Source organism: Leopardus geoffroyi, chromosome C2, assembly GCF_018350155.1.
Source record: "Leopardus geoffroyi isolate Oge1 chromosome C2, O.geoffroyi_Oge1_pat1.0, whole genome shotgun sequence".
Classification (NCBI taxonomy): domain Eukaryota; kingdom Metazoa; phylum Chordata; class Mammalia; order Carnivora; family Felidae; genus Leopardus; species Leopardus geoffroyi.
In genome coordinates, this window is record NC_059333.1 from 58,457,545 (window position 1) to 58,477,133 (window position 19,589).

Genomic DNA, 19,589 nt, shown 5'->3' on the forward strand with positions numbered 1-19,589 from the left:
AAATGTTACCTTCCTCTGGAGGAGTCTGCCATAGTCTCAGTAGGCACGACGAAAAATTTCAAAACACTCAATAAAATGAAAGGTTTAAGCAAATGTTTGAGGCATTGAAGAAATTAGTGCGTGGGTCACTGCTGAAGAATACAGATAGTTGCTATGGAATTTTAGGAGGGAAGAGTGTTTGGGGGCCAGAGGTTACAGAAGACGGTTGATGTCATTTATCAATGAAGGCCTCTGAGAAAAGTCATCAGGATTGTCTGAAGTGTAATGTGTTAAGGTTGGAAGTGACTCGGGAGATCATCGCCTCAAGTGTTTCCTAAACGTATCTATTGACAAGAATCATATGAGAAACCTGTTAGAACTAAAGAAATAAATTAAATATAAATAAAATAAATAAAATAAAAATAAATTGGGTCGCCTGGGTGGCTCAGTCGGTTCAGAGTCTGACTCTTGATTTCGGCTCACAGTTCATGAGATAGAGCCCCACGTTGGGCTCTGAGCTGACAGCACGGAGCCTGCTTGGGATTCTCTCTGTCCTCCCTCTGCCCCTCCCCTGCTCATACTCTCTCTCTCTCAAGATAAATGAATAAACATTTTAAAAATGTTTTTAAAAATAAGGTAAAAATAGGGGCGCCTGGGTGGCGCAGTCGGTTAAGCGTCCGACTTCAGCCAGGTCATGATCTCGTGGTCCGTGAGTTCGAGCCCCGCATCGGGCTCTGGGCGGATGGCTCAGAGCCTGGAGCCTGTTTCCGATTCTGTGTCTCCTTCTCTCTCTGCCCCTCCCCCGTTCATGCTCTCTCTCTGTCCCAAAAATAAATAAACGTTGAAAAAAAAATTAAAAAAAAAAAATAAGGTAAAAATACACTTAAAAATAAAATAAATAAAATATACAATGCCTTCCTTAGCCCTACTGAACATATATGCCAAGGAATACATGAACTTTCTTTTATTTATATTTAAATAATTACATATAATTTCATTAAATAATGCTAAACTGACTCAGAAGGCCCAAGAAACTGTATTTTTGCCCCAGGTGATTATTTTCAACTGGGAAGTTTGAGAAAAACTCTTCTAAGTCAACTTTGTGACCTCAGAGAATAAAACATTAAACAAGTACTAAATGTTAAAAAAAAAAAAAAAAAGAAAAAAGAAAAAAGAAAGAAAAAAGCAGATGGGGACAACGATGTTTATGTGAGTGAGTGAGTGAGTGGGTATGATCACCTTGAGGCAGAGGAGGGAGAGAAAATCTGTGCAAAGTCCAGGGCCGAACAGCTATGGCTCAGTGTCTTTCTCATAATTGAGCTTCAAGAAATACCCGATGCTGGCTGAAATGAAAATGAAGCAAAGACCAAAAAAGTTATAACCCTCAAGAATGACCTACTTCTTACCACCTTATATTCAGTTCATTTTGTAAAATCTCTGGTTGGAGACACACACACGCATCTTAACGAGTCTCTGGTGGATTGGTGTCTCAAGAGGGGGTGCAGTCAGTGCCTGGGAAAAACTGAAACACCAGGGAGGCAAAGAGATCCGAGTGGAGAGCTAAAATGTAAGGAAAGGAGACTCCAGGCCGTGTTGCATTGAGCATATATCCAGATGCTTATTAGATTGTGGTAGATTTGGCTGGAGCGTATGATAGCGTGAATAGTTCACAAAATAATTTTAAACTGACTTAGAGGACCTTGAAGAAAATTACTTAAAACGAGCCCAAACCCTCAGGAAACCGCAGAAACATAAACTGCCGTATGGGGGATAATCTCACTGCGGCGGGTGGAGCAGATGACCTAACGCTTCCTCCACCAGCTTCTATCGCGCATGCTCTGCTTCTCTCTGCCTCCCTCTACCAGGGGCACTTTCTAAACGTCAGCGTGTGCGTGTATGTGGTTTTTGTTTGTTTGTTTTTCAAAAGAAATGCCTGTACTTATGTCCTAACACATTCTAAAATTCTCTTTTTGCACAGACTCCCCACTTTTTTAATCCTGAATTTGTGAGGGACCTTAATAAAAAGTTTATTTATAAAACACATAGAAATAATAATGTTTTGATATTAAAAGTTTATTTCTTGACTTTTTGAGCACATACATTCTTTCAATACCAGAGTTACAACTTATTAGAAACATCAAATTATCATCAAATTCTTTTTGAACAAAATATTTCAAATGCCTATTTTTTTGCTGTGGGTATAGCTTGAAGAATCCATAGCTTGACATGGGGTGAGTCAACCACCATGATGAAACCAGGACTGTACTAGGCTCGGGAGAGACAGATACAACAAGCCGTACTTTGCTAACAGGTCCTAGCAGTGTGGGCCCCTGCCACCTTGAGCCTGGATGCATTACTCAGGATGCCAGGATTAAGGCTGTAGAGTTCACTGTGAAATGTAAGGAAAGAAAAAGAAGAGAAAAATTACTGTTTCTCAGAGCTGATTGGAATGAAAATGTAATACACACACACAATTATTTATCCATATATATATATATATATATATATATATATATATATATCTCCCATATATATGTATATGGGCAGTGGGGAATTTTTGTTTTAGCATGTAAATTTACTGTTTGTACCAACTGAGTGTAAGATGCAAATAATAATAATAATAGCAAAGCTACTAAATGCCAGCATTGGACGTTACCCAGATCGGTCTTCATAGCAACCCTATGGTTATCTTTTTTTTCACCCAATTTATAGGGGAGGAACCAGTCTCAGAGAGGTTAAGTAACTTGCCTCAGGGCACACAGCTATAAAGAGACAAGTCAGATTTTGGACTCAGGCTTATCTTTTTCCAAAATTTTTATTCAAATTTTTATGTTGCAATAAACAATATTTATTGTTGGCTCCTAATAGCAGCAACATGCAGTTTGTAAGGCAAGGGTCTTTGAGGCAGAGACCTTGGTGTATGTGTCAAAAGGGAAGACCACGTAGAGTCCCACTTTCGTCATTTTCCCCTGGATTTAGGCTGTAGCCGCAACACTTCTGCAAAAGCATCTCAGGAAAGATCTCTCGGCTGGGTCTCCTCTTCCACTAGGTCAGGGTTTAATACCTATAACACAGCTCGTCTTCGTTTGCACGTCGCTAACCCCTACTCGTGGCTGACATTCTTCAGTAAGTCTACAGTGAATTAAAATAAGACTGGATTAGAAACACAAAGTACTGAGCAAAAAAAACTCTTTTGAAACTCAAAACCAGTTTCTGGCAACAGAAACCAAGTTTTCGTTTTTTAAATTCTGATTTTACCTCATTTAGAGACGTAAGACATACTTCAGGGACCCTCTCAAACCAGAACTTCATGTCACTGAATCTCTGCTGAGATAAAAGAAAATGTCCCACCCCAACGATGCCAATATGGGTCACATCAATAACCAAAGCTTCCATTTTCTGGCAGAGTTGAATAAAATTTCCTACTAGGAAAAGCGGCATCTCAGATGACACGAAAGGCTTTTATAACAAACCAGCAAACTTGGAATACTTCTTATTGAAAGTGAGGCTTGCGTGGTTATTAAAAGGCAGATTTGTGTTGGACTGGGGACCCATTTTACACTAGTCTCTGGGGAAGGAACCAGAAGGAAGACATTTTTTTTCTTTTTTCTTGTTTCTGCAACGCCCATTCAGTTTTTTTTCCTGTCGAGAGACGTGTGGGGTCAGGGGGCCCAAGAGGCAGAGCTCACATTAAAAATTAAAGCAATCGTTTCCCCCATTTTCAGCTTTAATTGCTTCGAAGACCTTGTGCCATTAATATTAAGTAGTGGGGTGCAGGGGGGACAGTGGTACACAATGTTCGGAGCCTTTAAAACTAAGCAAGTTTGGAACGCTACCCCAATTCTGCAATTCTTCAGTTCAGCCTAGAACCTCAGCTTGAATAAACCTTATTTTTCTCTTCTGACATGAAGAGTAACCTGTAGCTAGTCGCCCAGACTGGAAATTGGGCAAGTGGTTCCCAGAACAGAAGTGGGCTATGGGCGCACATGGGAGCGGATAAAGCTAAAAGTCTCCTCAGGCACGTCGATTCAGAAAGGAACAGACACTGTTGATGACATTTATCACACAGGATGGGATGCATGCGAGCAAATCCTTCATCCTAAAAAGGACAGAAACCCAGAAGGGAATGGCTGGGGAGAATGAGTCACCAGCAGCTGTTAAGAATCATAGGCCTCTATTCCTGATTTAACTCCCTCTTTTATCTGCCCCAGAGGCTCTTGGTTCTCGCACTGTCTGCTCAGAATCAGCTTCAGGGCTTGTTAAAGGACGGATCGCTGAGCCAAGTCTTTGGGGTTTCTGGTTCAGTAGATCAGGGCGGGGCCACAGACTCTCATTGCTTACGTTTCCTGGTGGTGCTGATGCTGCTGGTCAAGGATATTGAACTCTAAGAACCTGGGGCTCCAGGTACTACCCATTGAAGAACTGAGCCAAAGGGACCAGGACCAGTCTATCTACCTGGAAAACCAGCCCAATATTTCTTAAAAGTAGGGACTTCCATGTTAACCTGGAAGGGAAGCTGCTAAGAGCTAGGATGAGAGACCAAAGGACCAGACTTCATCAAACAAGTAATGTCCCCTATTCTGAGGGCCATCTAGAGAATTCTCACCAGATTCTACCCAGGACTAGAGCAGTATGGGCCAAGGTCAGCTTGTCCTTGGAGAGGCAGGATAAGGTACCAGTTCACTGGTGCCAGACTCGACTTAGATTTGAGACCCAAGTCTACTACCTAAGATTATGACCTTGTTTGGTCACTTAGCTTTTCCAAACTGCAGTTTCCTCACGTATAAAATCGAGAAATAATGCCACTGATCTGAGTTGTAAGGATGAAGTGAGATGGCGTTTAGAAATCTTTAACATAGTGACTCAAGTGTAATAAAGCTTCGGTAAACACTAGCTGTTAGGTACTGTTCAGTAGTAATATAACTAGCCTTATTACACCATTATTATATAGCCTTATGTATAGCACTTTTATGACATTCAACAAATTTTGTAGTGTCTGTCTTATCTTCAGATATTGGAAACTGAGGCACTGAGAGGCTAAGCGTCTTGCCCAGGAGCATCCTAGGGAGCTCTCTGAAGTTATGCCCCGAGATGCCGCTATGATCATCATTCTAATCCCAGATATTTAAGTGTGATCTGATCCAGAACTTCTGGACAGCCCTCCCCGAGAACCTGGCCACACTCCTCAGGATTAAAGGAGGAGATATTATTTCTTCAGGCCCCCCTGGATTCTCACTCTGCCTTTTTTGGCCCACATGCTGCTGTATGTAGTTTGTGTCTGAAATGGAAAATTTCTGTAACACAATACCCAGCTCTGATCCCTACAGACTCTCAAGTTGGTTGTTGTTTTTTTTTTTTGTTTTGTTTTTGGTTTGGGTTAAACTATGACTTCATGTGCAAAAAGAAGCCTCATTTCCCAGTGTTCTCAGCAGAACACTGGTGCCTAGGAATTCCAAAGAACTAATTTCACTTTTCTGAAAAAGCAGAGCCACAACTAAGAAGTGAGAAAAGAAATGGGAAAATTAAAACTACCTGCTCTTTTGATGCGGGACATGTGGCTCTGTGGGCTGGCCTCTTCTTCAGCTCCCCTCCCGTGGCGTGCTGTAATTTCCGCTCCCACTGGTACACCGAGGAAAGACAAGAAAGCCTGGCTGCCCTTAGCTCGATGACCCTGCCTGAAACTGGGTGTGTCAGACAATCAAACCATGGAAAGCAAGGATTAGAGTTTTGAGTCACTGACTCACTAGCATTTTTCCCTCCTAGGGCATCAACCCTTCACAAACTGTGTCTAATGCGACTTTGGACCGATCTCAACAGGGCAATGGATTTCCACTAAGTGATTTGCCTCTCTGACAAACTGCCCCGACCTAGTGGGGGACTGCACAGCCTCTGGAGCCCAGCTGCCTGGCTTTTATTCCCAGCCCCACCCCCTTACTAACCCGCCGGCCGACTTTGGGCCAGTTTCTCGACCTCTCCGTGTCTTCGTTCCTCATCCAGAAATGAGGCTTGATCCCCACCTTGTAAGATTTTACAAGGAATGAGTTATTTAATACATTATACAGTGTTCAAGAAAGTTCCTGGCACACAGTAAGCTCTACAGTTGGTGCTATTATTATTATTACTACTTCTGCCCTACGGCAAGTAATGGAGAAGTTCCGGCTACATCTGCTCAAGAAAACATAATGGCATAAGAGGAAGGAAGCAGTCTGGTGTTCTGGTAATGGCACACCTGTCGAGTCAGATAGACTTGACCTTTTGACCCTTAACACTGCTGCTTGAGTTAAGTGACCTTGGGTAAGTTATGAACCTCTTTGAGTTGCAGTTTTCCGTTTATAAAATGGAGACAGTAACACCTGCCTCCTAGGGTTCCTGGGAGGATCCAATGAAGTAATATTTAGGAAGCACTTGGCCTTTGGTCAGTAGCCAGAGGATGGGGATTATATGGTAAACTGGTCACATAACAAAGAAACCCCTTAACTGCAGAAATCACTTATGACCGCCCTACTTGATACAACTGACTAAAATAATTCCAACATCTAAGATTCTTACAAGAAAAAATATTAGTGGGGGGCCTGGGGGCTCAGTCAGTTAAGCAGCGCTCAGGTCCTGATCTCGCGGTTTGTGAGTTCAAGGCCTGCGTCAGGCTTTGTCCTGACAGCTCGGAGCCTGGAGCCTGCTTTGGATTCTGTGTCTTCCTCTCTCTCTCTGCCCCACTCTGCTCGTGCTGCCTCTCTTTCTCTCTCTCTCTCTCTCTCTCTAAAAAATAAACATTTAAAAAAGTTTTCAATAAAAAATAAAACTATGTGTATATTAGTTTCCTGACTTACAGTGGCTTGACTTAGGATTTTTCAACTTTATGATGGTGCAAGAACAATATGCATCCCGTAGAAAGCATACGTGACATTTGGAACATTGATCTGTCAGGCAGTAGGCAGCCCACCTCTCTCCCAGGATGTTGGGCAGCCGGGTGAGCCACAGCCCCCAGTCGGCCCCATGATTACGAGGGTCAACCACCAATCGATACACTTATAACCATTCTGGTCTTCACTTTCATTACCATTCCATAGATGACAGGAGATATTCAACACTTTCTTATCAAACAAGCTTGGTGTGAGATGATTTTGCCCAACTGGAGGCTAATGGAAGTGTTCTGAGCATGTCTTAAAGTAGGCCAGGCTAACCTGTGATGTTCTGTGCATTAGATGTACCCCATGCATTGCCGACTTGGGATATTTTCAATTTACCATGAGTTCATCCCAGTGGCAACCTCACTGTAAGCCGAGGAAGTTCTGTCTTGTCAAAGAGTACAGGGTAAAAATAGCACGTTCTTCTGTCTCTTGTGTTAAACTTGGCTTGCTGTCTGGATTGATAAATTACTTCTCATCCCTATGTAGCCTCAATTTAGCCTCTTTTCTTTGTTGATCACATTTTCGTTCCAGCGTATGCATGTTGGTGTGGAGTTGCCAGGTTTCATAAGGGAACCAGGATGAACGTATTGCCCAGACTTTCAGATTTCAACCTCCAGAGGTTGTGAAATTTTGTGATGAAATGAAGGTCCTTAAGGTATCACTAGCAGGGCAATAGCATCGCTCAACTCCAGGGATGGCGGATTCTGTCACATTGTGTTACAACTGTGCTTCATGGGGTGACTTTGACAGAGAATACAACAGAGCAAGCATCCCCTGGAGTTGTGCAACAGCATAGCTCTGATCCCAAAACACAGGATATAAGGTCCACCTATTCACACTCGGAATCTAACCACCCCCCTCCCCGACTTTCCATGAGTCAGACTCTGCCTCCCAAGCCTTCAGGTATAGTTGCTGAGGGGGAATGTGCTCATCCCTGGGTGATCTAGCCATGAAGAGGAATTGCAGAATCACCAATTCTGAGAGTTGGAAAACCTACACAGGTCATCAGGCCAACCCTCTCCATTGCCCCCGGGGGAACTTGTCAGCACGCTTCCGATTTGCCTTTTGTTGGGAGGAAAACCACTTGCCAGGAGTGTCAGAATTCCCGGACCTGTCATTCCCACAGCAGGAGGGTGGGAAAACCAGGAGAGCTGATGCACCCTTGGCCCTTGGCTACCTCCACCAGCATCTGTGTTTGAAGTGCCTAGGTATGACATTCAGGATTTCCTGAAGATGCAGGAGAAAGTAGTGATGTCGCCACTCAAGGTACAGTGAGGAAAAAATGGATGAACCCAGACACCAGTGGAAAGAGATCATGGAAAGTGATGACTCCAGGAGCCCTAACCAAGTGGATGTTATTTTGCTTTTATACTTCCCCTTCCCCACACTCCACTTGCTTCTTCCACAACAGTATCATAGAAAAAGCAATTTTGAGCTATAAGTCATCGACAAAATTACCTCGTCCTAAGGCTCTCAGTTCGCAGACGAGGTAACAAGTCCCAGATGTCAGGCAGTATGAAGCATCCAGGAAAGATGATCGATCCAGAAGTCACTTATGCTTTCAGCTGCTTTTTAAAGGAGAGAGAAATGTATTTGGGTCAGAGTGAATGGTATTTTTAGCTCCATTATGTGGATAAAGAAACTACAGTCCAGAAGTAAACGGTGATACATTTCTTTTCTGGTTCTTCAACTACTCTGCTGGGTTGGGCGATGCCTCGGGGCCTGAACTAAAAACCAGAGCCAGCTTCTCTCAAGCAGTTTCCCAAGAAGTGAAACTGATAGATGGCTGGGAGGACATGGTCCCATTCTTTGACTCTTGAGGTGGGAAGAAAGCCAGTCTTCATTTAGTAATGTTGAATCTACTTTGACATTTCATTGTTGTCCTTTCTTTCTCTGCATGCACTCATATACACACTCTGTAAGTGGGAGGAACAGGCATCCGGAGTGAGAACACCAGGCTTTTTTATAGGCTACCTGTGTCATCTTTCACAACTTCACATCTTCTCCTTCTGTAAATTAAGGATTACAATAATGTCCTTCACATAGCATTGTTGTATGATAAAATAATGAAGTGTGACTGCCTTTTAAACCATGAAGCAGTAATTCCAAAGTAGTTTGGTTTGAGATCTTTCTTAAGAATTTAATGAATGCTAAAGACCTTCACCAAAATTCCTGCATGTAGACGTAAAGTTTTACATGTAATTCCAGAGGGCTCACAGACTACCTGAAGAGCTCAGTGTAACACCTGCTCTGAAAGTGCTTACCAGGGGCGCCTGGGTGGCGCAGTCGGTTAAGCATCCAACTTCAGCCAGGTCACGATCTCGCGGTCCGTGAGTTCGAGCCCCGCGTCGGGCTCTGGGCTGACGGCTCAGAGCCTGGAGCCTGTTTCCGATTCTGTGTCTCCCTCTCTCTCTGCCCCTCCCCCGTTCATGCTCTGTCTCTCTCTGTCTCAAAAATAAATAAACGTTGAAAAAAAAAAATTTAAAGTGCTTACCAAATGTGGAATATTCCAGTCTGAACAAATGAAGAATTTTCCCACGGCAGCATAAATTAGGGTGTGACATTCATTTATTTGATAAACCCTTACTTGTGTCTTACTAGGTACTGGGTCTGTAGAGGCACAGATATCCTTGTCCTTTAGGAGTTAATAATCCTAAAGCTGTATTAAAGCAAAAGAGTTCCTTCCTATGCTTTGTATCAACTGAGAAGGTCACCTCACTCTGGCATCTGGCCTCAAAGCCCCTGTTGGGTTACTCTGGTCAGTTAGAGGGCAGTGGGGTCATAGCTTATTTGAGACAGGGAACCTGTGTACAAAAATATCAAGGGATGTTTCCCAGCTTTGTGAAGGAAAGATCTGGGTGCAGACAACCAGAGGGAAACTGTATTCAGCTTTGGGCGAAACACTATTCCTCACAGTCCTTGAGTCTCCCAGTGGGAACCCTTTATGCCAATAGAAGGGCATCTGTAAACATCTGCCATTCTTCCACATTCTACTAAGTAGAATCTTGCAGATGATTGCTGCCAAACTAGAGAATCAAATATTTCCAGTAATATAACCCCAAATCAGAAATTGGCATTCTCACCGTGAGGAAAGGTTTTCTTTTTCTTTCTCTCTCTCTTTCTTTCTTTCTCTCTTTCTTTCTTTCTTTTTTTCTTTCTTTCTTTCTTTTCTTTCTTTTTAAATTCCTTCAATCAGCCTACGGTTTAAATTACTCTACCCTTTCCAGTTTGAGAAATCATAAAAAAGCATATTTTCCTTCTCAAAATAATCATGACGTCTGCATTTAGTTGTGAGATTAGATGAGATACTTTATATAAAGTGTTCAGAATGATTCCCGGCACTTAATGATAGCTCAGCAAATGGTAACAATTTTGACTCTCATGACCCCGTTCCCAACAGCTGTATCCTTAGCTATTGCCAGAGGCCCGTTGAGTTTACTAGCAATGGGAAGCATGTTTTGTTGTAGCTGCTATTGTCCAGAATATTATTTTAGAGATCTGGCCGCTAGATTTGTCTGCCAAGATGTTAATTTTTTGTAATGACTGAGGCTCGGTTTTCCAAGCTCCGGACTGAGAGGTATATGAATCGGGTTTCACAGGGGAAGCAGGTAGAATTTGAGAAGAGCTGGTAAGATGTGATAAAGGGTGAGGCTTGGAAGTTAAATTGGAAGTGAAGAAGCAGAAAGAGAGATGATTGAGCCTCACTGAGAGTGCCCAGAAGAAAATTAGGAAAAGGCAAGAAGAGAAGCAACCAGTGGGTTCACTTACCCTTATTAGGAAGGAGTTAGGGCAATAGATTGTGTTAACAACATGAATAATGTCCAGGAAAATTATCTCATTTTGTTTTGGATGGTTTTGAATGGAAACTGGATCGCAGAAATAAGAGAATCTGTGCTCGGGGCAGAATTGGGAAGTGATGCCACACACCAAGGAAAACAGGCACGTTATCATCAAATCCTGTCCCGTCAACCCGGCCTCCATGGCTGACTTTCCTACGTGTATGTAGTCTGTCACAGCGTTTTCCACACTGAAGTAAGGTTATTATTCTCTGCATACAGCGGACTAGGTTCTGATGGCCTGGGGAGGAGGGAAATGTAAGAGGACAGTCGGTGAGAGCTGAGGTACTGACAACATGATGTACGGAAGGCCCTTCTCTCTCCCGGACCAAACCTTGACCCAGAGTGAAAACACTGGAAGTGACTAGCCTCAGGCATTCAGGGACTACCTGGAGAGTTGTAGGCCCACCCGTCGGTGAGCCAGTCGGCCTCCACCCTCACCCTCTGGCCACAAACCCGTGAATCACCGGCGCGGCTAACAGACCCTTGCCGACCAAAGGTCTGTACAACTGCCTACGATTTAGAAGGCTTCCTGCTCACTCCCAGCACCCAGTCTCCTGCATTCTCAGAGTTCGCTCTGCCTTGCCAGCTCATTTTGCATTGTCTGGCTGGGCCTACGTGCAGAGGTCCTCAGAGACAATACTCAGATTCACGTCTGGAATGCTTCAACATACCATCCAACCAACTCCCACTCTCATTTTTGCCTGAGGGAGAGATTCACGAATGCCCAAGGAGCCCTCCGGCCACCAGTGAACGACGTCTTGTGTCTTTAATTACGGGCCAATGCAAACAGGGCCTTCAGTGAACTGCTGCTTTCCTTTCACCTCTGACCCGTGGTCAGACACGTGGCCATGAGTGTTGCCAGATGGAAATTGTTAGTGAAGATCCACATTCAGTGGGACTTTTATTTGTGACCTAAGAGCAGCACTCCTCAGTTACCCAGTGGGCTTGACTCTTGTTTAGTATACGAGTTCAATCTTGTGTGTGAAACCTTGTGTTTGGACGTGACTTGGCCTGTGGGAGAGAAAAGAATCTGCGCCCTTTGATTTCCTTCACAAGCACCTGGGCCAGAGAGAGAGAATGGAAAAGCCAGTCCATATATTAGGGCCTACTGGTCTGGGAGGGAGTACAATGTCCAAATAAACGTTTTTACTTGGGTCCGGAGCCTTGTTCAGCCGTGCTGTCACACACCTTCCTCTCCCCATATTCTGACAGCCCAGTGATTATAAAGACAACCTCTTTTGTCTGACACGACCCTGCCAACCAAGTAGTCATCATCTGCCTGCCCTCAATCTGAACATCTTACAGCTCTAAATCAAGGTTCGTTGGACTTTCACCACTCTATTCCCAAATAAGAGAGTCAAAGTGCTAATGGCGCGTTCCAGCCTGTGTAATCTACTAGGAGAAGGATGCTGGAGAATTGGCTGTCCTCATCCTCACAATTTCCCAGGCCAAAAATGCATGCGGGGAAACTGTACGTACACTCTTAGCTTTCTGCGTGTGCAATTCTGTCTACTACCTGCTGCTCTGGAAAGTTTTCCCATCAACCCTCTGTGTTTTGTTCCATCCCTAGACCGTGTGATCTTGTGCGGCTCTGTTCAGTAAGTGTTTGGGCAGACGGATGCAAACTGATGAAACACACATGGTTTATACAGATGGAGATGAAGGGCCCTGCTGGCTTGGGATGCTTGACCAGTGATTGCCACAAGGGTCCTGGTGGTTTCGAAGAGAAAGATAAATTAACCCGTAGAATGTATTGCTGAATTTTAGTTCCTTTGTTGTTTTAGCTTCTCATGTAATTTCACACTTGAGTTCACTTTCAAGGATCCCAACATAGTATTTTAGAGAGAGGAGCAGGGGGCGCGTGGGTAGCTCAGTCGGTTGAGCGTCCGACTTCGGCTCAGGTCATGATCTCGCGGTCCGTGAGTTCGAGCCCCGCGTCGGGCTCTGGGCTGACGGCTCAGAGCCTGGAGCCTGTTTCGGATTCTGTGTCTCCCTGTCTCTCTGACCCTCCCCTGTTCATGCTCTGTCTCTCTCTGTCTCAAAAATAAATAAACGTTAGAAAAAAATTTAGAGAGAGGAGCAGGATCATCGATTCCTAAGTGGAAAATTGAGGCGATGAGAAAGACAGGCCAGAGCCCCACAGTCGAGAATGCCTGGCTGTGCCAGAGGCCCCTGTCTCCCTCAGCAGAAAGTGCTTCCTCTGGGAAAGGTTCTCATTACATCATCAACGTATTTTTCCAGATACCAGGCTCCCTTGGGATGTTGAAACTGTCTGGTGAAACATTTATCATCCCTAAGCAAGTATTTAGATCTGTGATTGTTCATTACTTTTTCTTCTAATCTCCCCGTGTGTATGTGTAGGTTTGTACACTTTTCCTTAGAGATTATCAATTAGTAAGACTTTGCAGATTTAGTTTGGCATTTATTTGTTACTGTTTTTCATGCAAATGTTAAGTGACTGTCCTCTGTGACTTTCGTGCTGTACTTTTTTTCCAGGAGCAATGATTTTCTCAGCCCAGGCATGTGCACACACACACACACACACACACACACACATGCATGCCCATATACCTGAATCTACCAGGTTATAAGACTGCAGATGCACACTTGGGAAAATGCTGGACAGTGTACAAAATACTTTTATGTTACTATAGGAATACTATGACAAAGCTCACTGTACCCATTTCACAAATGTAAAGCTGCTCAGACATATGAAGTCACATGCTAATATTACGTGGCCATGTTACAGAGCTAAAATGAGAAACCCAAAGTAAAAAATCTGACTTCTCAACTCGGGAACTTGCCAGTATATGCTGTGAGGCTCCCTTTGGAAGATGAGCAAAGAAAGATAATGTTAACATCCTAGTCCCAGTGGGCTAATCAGGGATCTGATCACCAACAGAGAAGAGCTCATTACAGAGAGGAGTGGCCCCAGCACAAAACAGTAACTGGGACAATCCAGTAAGCCGGAGTAAAGGCTGGTAGGTCTCTGTAGCAAAGACATGGAGCCCAATAGCCTCATGGCATCCCAGACCACCTTCCCAAGGTTCCTCACACACCGGTGTGAACCTATCCCTTTTCCCCCCAATTCTGGTATAGTCAACCCACTCAGGTCAATCAGCAAGCCTGGGGTAAATGCATTCACTTCCGAGGGCAGCTGAAACAAAGTGCCATATACTAGCTGGCTTAAACAGCAGAAGCTTCTTGTCTAATAATGCTACAGGCTAGGATTTCAAAACAAGGTGTAGACAGTTTGATTCCTTCTGAGGGCCAAATGAGGGAAAATGCTTTTCCATGCCTTACTCCTTGGCTTCTGGTGATTTGCTGGCTGACTGCAGTCTTCCTTGCCCTATAATGTATCACTCCAATTTTGGCCTTCTTCATTACATGGCGTTCTCCCCTGTGTGCATGTCTGTCTGTGCCCAAACTTCCCCTTTTTATAAGGACACCGGTCATTCTGGAATAGGGCCTACCCTAATGACTTCATCTTAATTCGATCATCTTAAGAATCTATTTACAAAGAAGGTCACATTCATAGGCATTGGTGGTTAGGATCTCTGCATCTTTTGGGGGACGTACTTCAGTCCATAGCAGTAAATGCAGTGTTTCTTGTTGAAGATCACCCCTACTCCAAAATAGTCACCCCTGACATGCCTATTTTGGTTTCATCTACCCTAACTATAGCAATTAACTATTTTTTTAGAAAGATCAAATTTTTTCCCATTAGGCTTTTAAAATTTCTGGGGGCGCCTGAGTGGCTCAGTCGGTTAAGCATCCGACTTCAGCCAGGTCACGATCTCGCGGTCCGTGAGTTCGAGCCCCGCGTCGGGCTCTGGGCTGATGGCTCAGAGCCTGGAGCCTGTTTCCGATTCTGTGTCTCCCTCTCTCTCTGCCCCTCCCCCGTTCATGCTCTGTCTCTCTCTGTCTCAAAAATAAATAAACGTTAAAAAAATTTTTTGTTTAATTTCTGTATTTTGACAAATGACCCTTTGAATTTAGTACAGGATACCTTCACTCTTACCCCCCCAGAGATAAATGCTCTCTTAAAATACAAAGTTGCCATCATTATGGGAATTTATTACTTCTCTCTTACTTGAATTATGAATTCTGTCCACTCACATCATGGAGAACAAGCAACATACTTAAAATGGATCAAAATCTGTATTATTATTATTATTATTATTCAGGAGCCCCCTGTTCAGAGGAAAGTTTTTTCCAGTGTGATGCTGGAAAAGTTGTACAAGGTGTATTTCTAAAGGATTTAACCTTATATTTCTGATTTATTTTTTAAAATAAATTCCTTTATAGTTTCTATAGTAAAAGATTTTTTTCACAAGGTGGGGGGGAGTGGGAGAAGAGGGAAGGAGTAAGAAGAAGGGAGAGCAGAGGAGGAAGAGGAAACCCACGAGCAGTGAGCGTGTAAATGCCTGTGGCTACAGGTGTCCGTGACTGTGTGTCAACCCCAAAGCTGGAGAACGTTTTGAAGCTCTGCGTGCTGTCTGATCTCTGGGCTCAGAAGTGCCCGCGTCATCCCTGTCCTAGCCAGACGCTGGGAATGAATGGCTTGCTTGTTATAAAGCAGTCTACACTCTCTTTTTGATATGCGTTAGCATTCTTCTCGGTTCGGATTCACAGGTGAAAGCATAAGGGAACAACCAACGTAGCTTTCTTCATCAAAGGGCTTAGCGCTTACCTATTTCCTGAGAATGTATCTGTTCTCCTCATATATCCTCGTGCCTCGGGGAAAGACAGTATTTCATTAAAGAGGCCCCTCACACAGCCTCTCTCTGCACCCTTTCCTCAGAGGCCCTGCAGGTTGCACTGCCATGTGAGGGCTGGGGCAGATGAGGACTGCAGTTTGGGCTTTCTCCACAGAGAGATGAGAGGCTCAGTCCCCCTCCTCTGGCCACCCCCATTCATGTGTAGATCAGACACTTCCGATTCCCAGTATATTTTTCCTATGGTTAAGCACAGAAGCAAACAACTCCAGGAAACAGATAAGTCGTTAACTTTCTTGCTACTGGGATTGCATCCGTAAAGGTCTGAGCCCAGCCCTTGGTGGAGGCAAACGGGAGATTCCGTGCTCTGACAGCATTACTCAAGGTGCAGTCTGAGAACCACTTTGAGCAGAACCACCTGGAACGCTTGTGAATAAAAATGAGCAAGGTTTCCCAGGTTCCGCTTTAAACCAACGTAATCCGAACTTCTTACGAGGAATCTCACAATACAAAGGAATCTCATTTGTATTGTTGCCCAGGTGCCTTCAACACACAATAAGGATATGAGAGCCACTGCATGACCCACATGAGGTACGTGAGGAGCCAAGGGTTATGTGAATATGGATCCCGACATGTCCCTGCGTGTCCCTGGAGGACCCAGAAAATCAGTGATTTGTCACACCAGCTTTAGAGAAAGTTGGACTTTAGGTAGGCTCTCCCATGACTCCTGACATCTCTGCTAAGTGCGATTCTATACCTCAGTGCTTTCTCCAACGCTTTGCACACCCTCCAGGCTGTTGGATTTTTGTGATCAGATTTACCTGAATTTCTTTCTCGGGCAGAAACAAAGGCTTATTATCTCTGCAACTCTATATATCTTGGCTTGGCAGTGCTCCTGCCTAATAAACCTTTGATGGTTAAATAAATAAACATAGTTGCTTCACCCACCGGGAATTTAGCAAGCAAAGGATTTGTGTTTAATCTCAGTAAACTATTGAGATTTATTACAGCACAGGCTTACCATGAGGCCAGGTCTGATTGGACCTTTAGCTTTCTTTTTTAATTTGTTTTAATGTTTATTTATTTTTGAGAGACAGAGAGACAAGTGGGGGAGGTGCAGAGAGAGAGGAAGACACAGAATCCGAAGCAGGCTCCAGGCTCTGAGTTGTCAGCACAGAGTCCGGTGTGGGGCTTGAACCCAGAAACTGAGATCATGACCTGAGCTGAAATCGGATGCTCAACTGACTGAGCCACCCAGGCGCTCCTGGACCTTTAGCTTTATTCCTGATATCCCCAAACTGTAGAGTTTGATCACAAATGCTACCCCCATCACCTTTCTTTTTTTTATCGATGTCTAGGTTGCACACAATGTTACATTAGTTTCAGGTGCACAACACGGTGATTCAATTTCTCTACACATTATGCTCTGCTCACCACAACTGTAGCTACCATCTGTCACCACATGCTATTACAATCCCATTGACTATATCCACTAGGCTGTGCCTCTCATCCCGGTTACTTAGTCCATAACTGGAAGCCTGTTCCTCTCACTCCCCTTCATCCACTTTGCCCATTGTTCTGCTTTTGTTTTTTCACTTGTTTTGTTTTTTAGATTCCACACCATCTCTCGAGTTGGAAACATGTGTAAGCACTCTCTTCTCACCCCTTTTGGAAATGCTGTGTTGATAGCAGGTAGCAGGAAGGGGGCCGTGCGGCTGTATTAGAAAGAAAGTGGCAAATGCTGTTTAGTTGACTTATACATTCAGGACTCTGTCTATCTAGCCAAGGCCTAGGAACACCTACCAGAGGCTCTAGGAAGGTGCTGGTCTCTGCATATTGCTGTTCCAAGTGCACAGGGACCACAGACTCAGCAGAGAAGGAAGATCAGTGCCCGGGAGAGCTGCTCATGCTTGACTCCCCCTTCCTCCCTGTGGAGTGTTCTTGAGGCTCCCAGGTAGGCTCCGGGAGAGGCTGGCAGGCACCCGGTGCCGATGCACGATTGCACACACAACACCCACTGCAGGTGCTCTGCGAACTTACTCTTGGCGAAGCATTTACCCTCTGACTAGTGACCCTTCAGGGATGATTTAGTGGTTTAGGAAATTAATAAAGTCAGAAACAAACAAATAAATTTTGTCCCAAGTCCTGGCGCTAACCAGCACTCTATCTCCAGGAAACTAATGGGAGATCGGACAGGAAAAGGCCGGGGATGAAAGCGCTGAGCGCTTGGGCACATCTGGTTTGAGACGGGCCGACTGAAGAAGTGCCAGGACCAGAAATAAGAGGGGGAATACGGGGTCCTGGGAAAGGGCACCGCCACCGTGGCTTGGGGTGGTTTTCAGGGCTTTTTTTTTTCTGTTTTCATCTTTTAAAAAGAAAAAAAAGCTGAAATAAAGCTGACTTGAAAGAATTTCAGTCGTATGGATACCCTAACTCCGGCACATTCTGTGTCCTGTTAACTTCCCTGCATTTCAAAGAGCACTGTCAATTTACAAGGCCCAAACTTCACGGTGTTTTTAATTTAAGCAGAGGGTTTTGCCAAGCCTAGCCCTAAGAGAAATATTTTCATTATCCAGCTCTCTTATTGACTCCGCAGCTCGGGTGTGGTTTCACTCCCCGGTTCAGCAAGCCTCTGGCCGCTGAGAAACAAACACAGTGGTTGGCTTGAAATGTGAAAATACCGTGGATGGGTCGGCTGCCGCCTGTATCTGATGAGAGATGCACCATGGCGAATGCAATGCAGAAACAGGAGAACCAAATTAAGATTTATATTTAATAGTGTTACATGTGATATGAAAAATATGAAGGTTTTTATCAAAACAATTCCCAACAGTTATGAGAATCATAGCTACCAATGACCGAGCCCCGACTATTGCAGCACCCTCCTCTAGTAGCTTTGTAGATACATCATCATCCCAACAACCTATGAGTGGAGACTATCATGGTCACCATCATTGTTTACAACCGAAGCAGAGGAGCAGGCCGACAAAGGGAGGTGGCTCGGCCTATCATTTTGCCAGATGTACAGGGTCGGTCCACACCTGTAAGTAAAAGAACTCAGGTCTAATCTAGTCTCCCCGCCCCCTCCCGCCCGCCCCGGAGATTAAAAGGTGAGTAACCGTGAAAGAAATCACATGGAAGGGCATGTAGATGATAGTCCAGAAAGACTAGTGAGTCAAGAAGTAAGGGTCGAAGACGCAGAGTGTATGGCCTGAATTTGCTCCAGCCCAGAGCACTCTGGTGGCAGAAAGGGTCTTGGAAAGGGGCCTGGAAACTCCTAAATGACAGATTTGGCAGATTTTTGGCAGCCTCTTTCAGACCTTCTTCTAACTGTACATTTTTTTTTTTTAACGTCATGCAATTCGTATGCATGAAATCTGGTTTATCATGGAGGTAATGTAGACTAAGCAAAAATAATGTTCTTATAAACCTGGGCATAATGAAATTTTCACTTGAAATGTGACCCGGGGAATAATTATTTTAGATATGTTTTTCTCTAGCAAATACATTCTTATATTTTTTTTTCTGCAGTTTAGGAATCCATTTATTTCTTATTGACAAATTCATGAGAGCCCAAATTTTACACTGACTTTGTGAAAATGTACACTCGTTTCTCAAATAAGGTGTTTAAGTGTGCCTCATGGCTTTGCTATAAAATCAGCCCTGAAGAATTCTCAGAGCTGCTGGTACAAACTTCGGAACATAGGTAGCTGTTTTTCAGAGATGTTGAGCTCCCCCACAGCAATGCCAGAGGCAGGAGATCCTGAAGCATAGTGTGACCGCACAGAAAAAGCTCTTGGGCTGAGGCTGAGGTGCATAAGTAGAATGAGAAACCCTGAGAAACCCTGGTGACTGCTACTGGAGAATGCACTCTCGAAGTGCCTTTTAAATGTAGACTGGGGAAATACCATGTAGATGGATCTGGACGAGAATCCCCATTGTTACATAAACTTTCCTGAGTCCTATTCTAAGTCTTTCTTCATTAATCACGTGGAACTATGGGGAGGAAAGGGAGCAGGAAAAGGAAGAAGATGGAAAAGCAAAGTCTCTTTCTTTAGTGTGCTGCATAGGGCAACATTTCAATTTATGGAAAGTCCCTCTCTACTCTTACACCGTATTTCCAAAATACTTATGATTTATGGGCG

General features: G+C 44.1%; 1 protein-coding gene and 1 long non-coding RNA gene across 2 annotated transcripts in view; one reads left to right on the forward strand and one right to left on the reverse strand.

Annotated features, from left to right (window-relative positions):
* PHLDB2 (pleckstrin homology like domain family B member 2) overlaps positions 1-19,589 on the forward strand; it is a 230,177-nt gene that overhangs the window by 18,467 nt on the left and 192,121 nt on the right. The window lies entirely within an intron of this gene.
* Positions 900-5,893, reverse strand: LOC123610858. Its single transcript, XR_006718318.1, has 3 exons — positions 5,512-5,893; positions 3,044-3,111; positions 900-2,368 (listed from the first exon to the last, which is right to left on the reverse strand). It is a non-coding gene; the product is annotated as an uncharacterized LOC123610858 (long non-coding RNA).